The sequence below is a fragment of the Balaenoptera musculus genome, chromosome 6 (assembly GCF_009873245.2).
Source record: "Balaenoptera musculus isolate JJ_BM4_2016_0621 chromosome 6, mBalMus1.pri.v3, whole genome shotgun sequence".
Classification (NCBI taxonomy): domain Eukaryota; kingdom Metazoa; phylum Chordata; class Mammalia; order Artiodactyla; family Balaenopteridae; genus Balaenoptera; species Balaenoptera musculus.
Window position 1 is genome coordinate 60,519,739 of NC_045790.1, and position 7,177 is coordinate 60,526,915.

Here is a 7,177-nt window from a genome sequence, read left to right on the forward strand (position 1 = left end):
CCTATCAGTAACAGTTGATCACTAGTGTTTAAGATAAAGTTAAGATATGTAAGAATGGCCTTATTCCAGCTAAAGTCTTTTACTCCTCCCCTCTAAAAGGCATTTAAGAAAGTGAGTTAAAATGATATCATGGAGATAAGTAATAAACTTCAACTTATAAATGTGTATATATATGAATGTGTACATAGACATAAAGTTAAACTTTTGATAATTTAGGCACTTTGTTATTAGGAACACAAAGTAATGTGGGGAGTTGCATAACCTTCGTTGCCTAGGTTGTGGCAGAGCCAGTGACAAGTAATGTGAAGTTTGGTTGGTCAGCTATGTCCTCATCTAGGGAGAAGTGGACCTGGAGAAATCTTCAAGAGTTTACGGATACCGTCAAGTGGAAGGTTCCTGCTTCAGTGGACATTCTCCTCCCTCCCCCTCCTCTTTTTCTTCCTCCTCCTCCTCCTTCTGCTTCTTCTGCTTTTCCTTTTGCTTCTGTTGCTGCTTCTCTTTTTCCTCTGTTTCTCTATCCTGCTCAAGGAAGATTAAGCTCCCCAAGGGCAGAAATTTCTGTCTGTTTTTGTTCCTTACTATATCCCTGGCACCCCAAACAGCTCCTAATACATGGTCGGTCCTCATTAATATTTGCTGAATGATCAGATCATGCTCCTGTGGTCCAAGAGCCATAAATGGCCCTTCTCACCTTCGCAATGGTGAGATTGCGAGGGGTGGAAATCGGAAATCATCGAGTTCTCTAATATCTGAAGCTCTTGACCACACCACAGGCAGTAAACAGAAATGACTGTGGACAAGGTATGTGAAAAATACTTTGTAAATGGCAAAGCGTTCTTCACATTCATTGTCATTATTACTTAGGATGGTGACTGATGATCTTTGGTCTAAAATTGCCATGAATTCCTAATATGACCACTCCTTTCACTAACCCATGAAGGTTTCACCTGGTAAAGTCTACCTAGTCTTTAAGAGTCACTCAGCGCCACCTCTTTCACGACTACTCCCCTGTGCCTCCTAAGTAAATGTTTGCAGAACTGTTGTACCTTTCAGAGTACTTCTTGTCTATCTTGTATTTAATAGGTTACGTCTAACTTTCTGCTTAGTAGATGTTTAGATCTTATTCTCCTTATTTCTCCATAAAAGATACTAACATCAATTTATTCAATTGTATTAAGAAGTCGTATCTTTCCAGAAAAAATCAAGAAAATTTCTGTAAATTCTGAGGAGAAGGTTGTAAGCAGAAAATGTAAGCAGGAAAACTTTTCCAAGCAAAATTTGCAAGAGAACCAAAAATTACTATAGGTGCTAAAAGGTTCACTTTCTGGTTGCTTCAGGCCCAGTTTCTTGCCGTTTCACCTATCTACTGAAAGCTATTTGTGAATTTATAGATGAAATGAAATTTATGGTGCTGAAATTATGTACAGAGGTTTTAATTCTTTCTTTCTTTTATTCAAGATATTTACTCTATATTTTCTGTGTGGCAAGCTCTGGTATGCAGAGGTAAATAAGACAGAAACAAATCTTTCAGAATTCTCTGGTCTCTAGAATAACCAAGGCACAGGCACTTTATGGAAATATCTCAAGAATCCTAGCAAATAATTTCTTTGTGTAATAATAACCAGCATAAAGGATCATGTTTGTATAACACTTTATTCTCTGCTGAACATTGCCAGTCTTAACTCATTTTGCTCCTCCCTCTTCCCAAGTGTCTAGCACAGCCCTGGGTATCTGTGAAGACCTAGATAAATACACAACAAACTGAATTGAAATACCTGACTAAATCACTGTTTTTGAAGCCAAGTGTCTAAAGCAAGAATTGTAAGTAGCAATGTTTTAAAATAATTTGGATTTGAATGCCTTTGGCAAGTAATGCAGAGTTTGCCCCAGGCCCTGTTACTCCCTATTGTATTATCACACACTTTACTGTCTACCAGTTCCTACAGGCATTTGAGATTTCAGGGAATCTTAACAACAGTGACTCTGTTTTTAGAGGTGGATCAGTAATCTTTCAGTATTCAATATCTAAACCATCTAGACATAGGTAGACAATCTGTAGCCTTCATTTTAACTTAAATTCAAATTGAATCTCAACTTTTTAGTCAATAAACACTGAGCTGACATTTTTTACAAGTCTTTGCATTAGACTGTGGAGAATCAATAGAAGGATTCATCTAAGAAAGGATCCCTGCCCTTAAAGACATTATAACATGGTCAGAAGTTTAAAACTCATACACATGAAAAATACTACTAAGTGGTGTAAAATATTTTGCATGAAGATGCCAAAACCCTGGAAGCTGACCGGAAGAAGGGAGACTTCTCAGATGGGTGGGATTTGAAATGAGTCTTTGAAGCACTGGTAGAAATTGGAGAGTTGGAACAACTCTTGAGGGCACTGCAGATGACCCAGGAGCAAAGTTTTAGAGGTGCAAACACACAGGGCATGTTGAGGAAGACAATGAACAGCATAACCTGGCTGGAAATATAGTTTGAGACAAGAATGTTAAGAGCTTAATGCCAGGTAGAGCTGCCAATAAAAAACAGTGAGAGTCACTCAAAAACTGAGTGACAGTAACAAAGAAGTTTGAAAAGATTAAATCTGAGTTTGTATTTTTTTTCAGTATATAATAGAGGGAGAGTGGAATTGGAGGCCAGCTACTTGATTAGGGGGTCACAGTGTTCATCCAGATGTTTGGTAAAGCATCTGATTTAGGATCAGAAAAGGGAAGAAAGGGAGAGGAAGGAGAAACTTCCTGTCTATAAGATAATTGACAGGACAACTGACAAAACAATTGACAAGTGATTAGTCACATGGGAAAGAAACAGAAGCAACAAGTTGACTGTGGTTTTGAGGCCAGACTATCAGAACAATATTGATGTTATTGGGTGGGGGTGGAGGGGAGGAAATATAAGATCAAGAGCTGATTTTTAAAGGGAAGACGATGAGTTAGGTTTGAGTCATGAAGTAATGCAAGGCAGTCAAGAAAAATGTAGGTCTAGAGTTTGGGACACAATTTGGGACTAGAGATAAAGATAAAGAAGTTACTTCTAATAAAATGTTAGTTGACTTTGGGTAATGAATTAACTCTCTGAGGGGGAGAGTATAAAAAGAGAGGTTAGAAAGAAAGGATCTGAACTCTGAGGAATGCCCCAAAATTTGGAGAGCAGGAGTAAGAGACCAGAGACAAAAGCAGAGAAGAAATGATCCTAAGAGTGAAAAGCTTCCCCATCACAATATCTCAGAGCCAAGGGAGGAACTCCCAAGAAGCAGAAGTGGTTGACAGTAGAGAGGTCGGGAGACTAAGAACTGGGAATCAGCCCCAGGGTTATTAGAGAGGGCTGGAGGGCATTGAGGTGATTGGGGCTGGATAACATTTCAGATTCCTTTATCTATCCCGGAATTCTGTGAGTTGATTTGAAGATTAGGGGAACACAACCTGAGGGAGCCCCACAGCAGTAGAGCAGCGTGGGACATGAGGAGGTCAGGCTGCAGTTGCCTCATTACAGGGTAACCCAAGTATACTACAGTTAAGGCATGTGGTATATTTGGACATTGCCATGTGGAATAAAAATGACACACAACAACCTATGGATTACTGTCCAATGCATCTTAAAGAAAGTCAGCTCTGAAGCATGACACCTAATACTGTCCCTGAGAAATCTGCATCACCTCCATCAGCCCCAATGCCCACTGTATATTATGCAAATACCCCACATCTGGTGATTCATCTGCCATTTCATCAAATCAATTAATTCAACAACTCAACAAGCACCCAATGAGCACCCATGCATATTGTGAGGCACTGTGAAGGGTACTTGGGATTCAGAGAACCTAAAAGGTGTGGTCTTTGCCTATGAGGAGCTGCAGTTTAATGGAAAGGCTCACAGACAGAAGAAATCTGAGAAGACATGTTGAAGAGTGGGAAAGGAACATCCTGCTGATGGTGAGAGTTCACGTAATAAAGGCAAATAGACCAGTTCCAAGTGGCAAGAGATATAGTTCATCTATTCATAGAATCTTAGGCTTCAAAGGGAGCTTAAAAAACATCCAGGTCAACTGGCATTTGACTCCTGCTACAACTGTCTGATTACTGCTCACACTGAATATTCTTACTGTACATTTTTGTCACTGTATGTCAATCATTCCCTTCCACAGAACCACAGAATTTCAGGGTCACAAGACCTTATTTGTAGGTAATTTCATTCAAGTTTCACCTCCTCACTTCAACCCTTTCTCACATGAATCCATTGTCATCTCTTTTCTACTATGTGCACCTGGATAGTGACCAATAAATAGCAATAGTTGCAGTTTTCCTTCATTTTGCTAAACATTCTTTCATCATTTTATGTAGAATATTAAGCCTTTTAGTAGGCCCAAATCACGCTTTTGTTAAATAATGGTTGCCTGTATTATAAGTTAATGTAATTATAGTTTTTTTTTTTTAACAGCTTACACTTGAATATAGCTTGTAAACACAGGCTAGCCTGGAATGTTGACTGCCTGCCAAAGGGATAATCACAAACAGGTGTTAGATGTAAAAATCCAAATTTTTAAGTTCCATTAACCCTCCAAAATTCTAAGCAGAGAGACGATTTCAGGAGTAAATTCTTTTTGGTGCAGATTTATTTTGTGCAGAAAAAAAAAAAATCTCACCTCATAAAACTGCTCAACAAGAATAATAAGCATAGGACCAGCAAGAGAAATCCTACTATTTTGAGGACAGGAGGAAATTAGCTTGTTTGTGCCCCTGAGCACAATTTCTGAGGCAGTTTCTCCCGCCTCCAATGGTGTGGAGAGAAAATGTGCCCATGTTTACCCAACTATGGCACCCTTATCATGGTCTACAACACCAACTCAAAGTATGAGAAAATCTCAACCCACTCGATACTCACATCAGGCCTTGGCACGGCTCCTCAGGCAAAGACGCAAAAGAAAATAAAACAACAAACAGTTGCTCTTTGTTAGATTCCCTCATAGAAGCCAACAAAACAAACAGCCAAAACAAAAACAAAACCTAGGTTGCTGCCGAGACCAATGCAACAAGCAGTAGCTCCAACCCAGGGTTCTTTTTAGCTGGCAGAGGGACGCACGAGGACGGATAACGGAAAATTGTGGGGATAAGGTACACTGAGCAAGAGAAGAAAAGATATCATCCCCATCCAACTCAGGCTTTCTCTTAACATGAGGACAATTCAAACCAAAACTGATGCTAAGGAACTGACTGAAGCCCAACCTACTGGCAAGTTTTGGTTTTACTTTCAGTGTCACTTCTCTGCATGCAAGTACCCATTGACCTGCGTGTGCATATTTATTTATTTACATATTTATTTATGTATTTATTTATTTTAGGTTGTTTCCATGTCTTGGCTATCGGAAATAGGGCTGCAATGAACACTGAGGTGCATGTGTCTTTTTTTTTTTCTTTTGTTATTGGTTTAAAAAAAAATTTTTTTTTAATCTTTATTGGAGTATAATTGCTTTACAAAGGTGTGTTAGTTTCTGCTTTATAACAAAGTGAATCAGCTATACATATACATATATCCCCATATCTCCTCCCTCTTGCGGCTCCCTCCCACCCTCCCTATCCCACCCCTCTAAGTGGTCACTAAGCACCAAGCTGATCTCCCTGTGCCATTCGGCTGATCCCTCTAGCTATCTATTTTACATTTGGTAGAGTATATATGTCAATGTTACTCTCTCACTTTGTCCCAGCTTCCCCTTTCCCCACCCCATGTCCTCAAGTCCGTTCTCTACGTCTGTGTCTTGATTCCTGTCATGCCCTAGTTTCACTAGAACCATTTTTTTTTTTTTTTAGATTCCATACATATGTGTTAGCATACGGTATTTGTTTTTCTCTTTCTGACTTACTTCACTCTGTATGACAGACCTTAGGTCCATCCACCTCACTACAAATAACTCAATTTCGTTTCCCTTTATGGCTGAGTAATATTCCATATTATATATGTGTCACATCTTCTTTATCCATTCATCTGTCGATGGACACTTAGGTTGCTTTCCATATCCTGGCTATTGTAAATAGAGCGCAGTGAACTTTGTGGTACATGACTCTTGTTGAATTATGGGTTTTCTCAGGGTGTTTGCCCAGTAGTGGGGTTGCTGGGTCGTATGGTAGTTCTAATTTTAGTTTTTTTAAGGAACCTCCATACTGTTGTCCATAGTGGCTGTATCAATTTACATTCCCACCACAGTGCAAGACGGTTCCCTTTTCTCCCCACCCTCTCCAGCATTTACTGTTGTAGATATTTGATGATGGGCCGTTCTGACTGTGTGAGGTGATACCTCATTGTAATTTTGATTTGCATTTCTCTAATGATTAGTGATGTTGAGCATCCTTTCATGTGTTTGTTGGCAATCTGTATATCTTCTTTGGAGAAATGTTTATTTAGATCTTCTGCCCATTTTTGGATTGGGTTGTTTGTTTTTTTTGATATTGAGCTGCATGAGCTGCTTGTAAATTTTGGAGATTAATCTTTTTCAGTTGCCTCATTTGCAAATATTTTCTCCCATTTTGAGGGTTGTCTTTTGTCTTGTTTATGGTTTCCTTTGCTGTGCAAAAGCTTTTAAGTTTCATTAGGTCCCATTTGTTTACTTTTGTTTTTATTTCCATTTCTCTAGGAGGTGGGTCAAAAAGGATCTTGCTGTGATTTATGTCATAGAGTGTTCTGCCTATGTTTTCCTCTAAGAGTTTGATAGTGTCTGGCCTTACATTTAGGTCTTCAATCCATTTTGAGTTTATCTTTGTGTATGGTGTTAGGGAGTGTTCTAATTTCATTGGTTTACATGGTTTAGCTGTCCAGTGTTCCCAGCACCACTTATTAAAGAGGCTGTCTTTTCTCCATTGTATATTCTGCCTCCTTTATTCAAAAATAAGGTGACCATATGTGAGTGGGTTTATCTCTGGGCTTTCTATCCTGTTCCATTGATCTATATTTCTGTTTTTTGTGCCAGTACCATACTGTCTTGATTACTGTAGCTTTGTAGTAGAGTCTGAAGTCTGGGAGCCTAATTCCTCCAGCTCCGTTTTTGTTTCTCAAGATTGCTTTGGCTATTCGGGGTCTTTTGTGTTTCCATGCAAGTTGTGAAATTTTTTGCTCTAGTTCTGTGAAAAATGCCAGTGGTAGTTTGATAGGGATTGCATTGAATCTGTAGATTGCT

General features: G+C 39.1%; 1 protein-coding gene across 1 annotated transcript in view; it reads right to left on the minus strand.

Moving 5' to 3' along the window:
- The window catches only part of PDCD1LG2 (programmed cell death 1 ligand 2), a 57,126-nt gene extending 52,147 nt beyond the window's left edge, over positions 1–4,979 (minus strand). The window contains exon 1 of the mRNA XM_036856333.1: positions 4,894–4,979. The gene's annotated coding sequence lies outside the window, so the exon portion shown is untranslated. The remainder of the gene's footprint in view (positions 1–4,893) is intronic.
- Between the last annotated feature and the right edge of the window lie 2,198 nt (positions 4,980–7,177).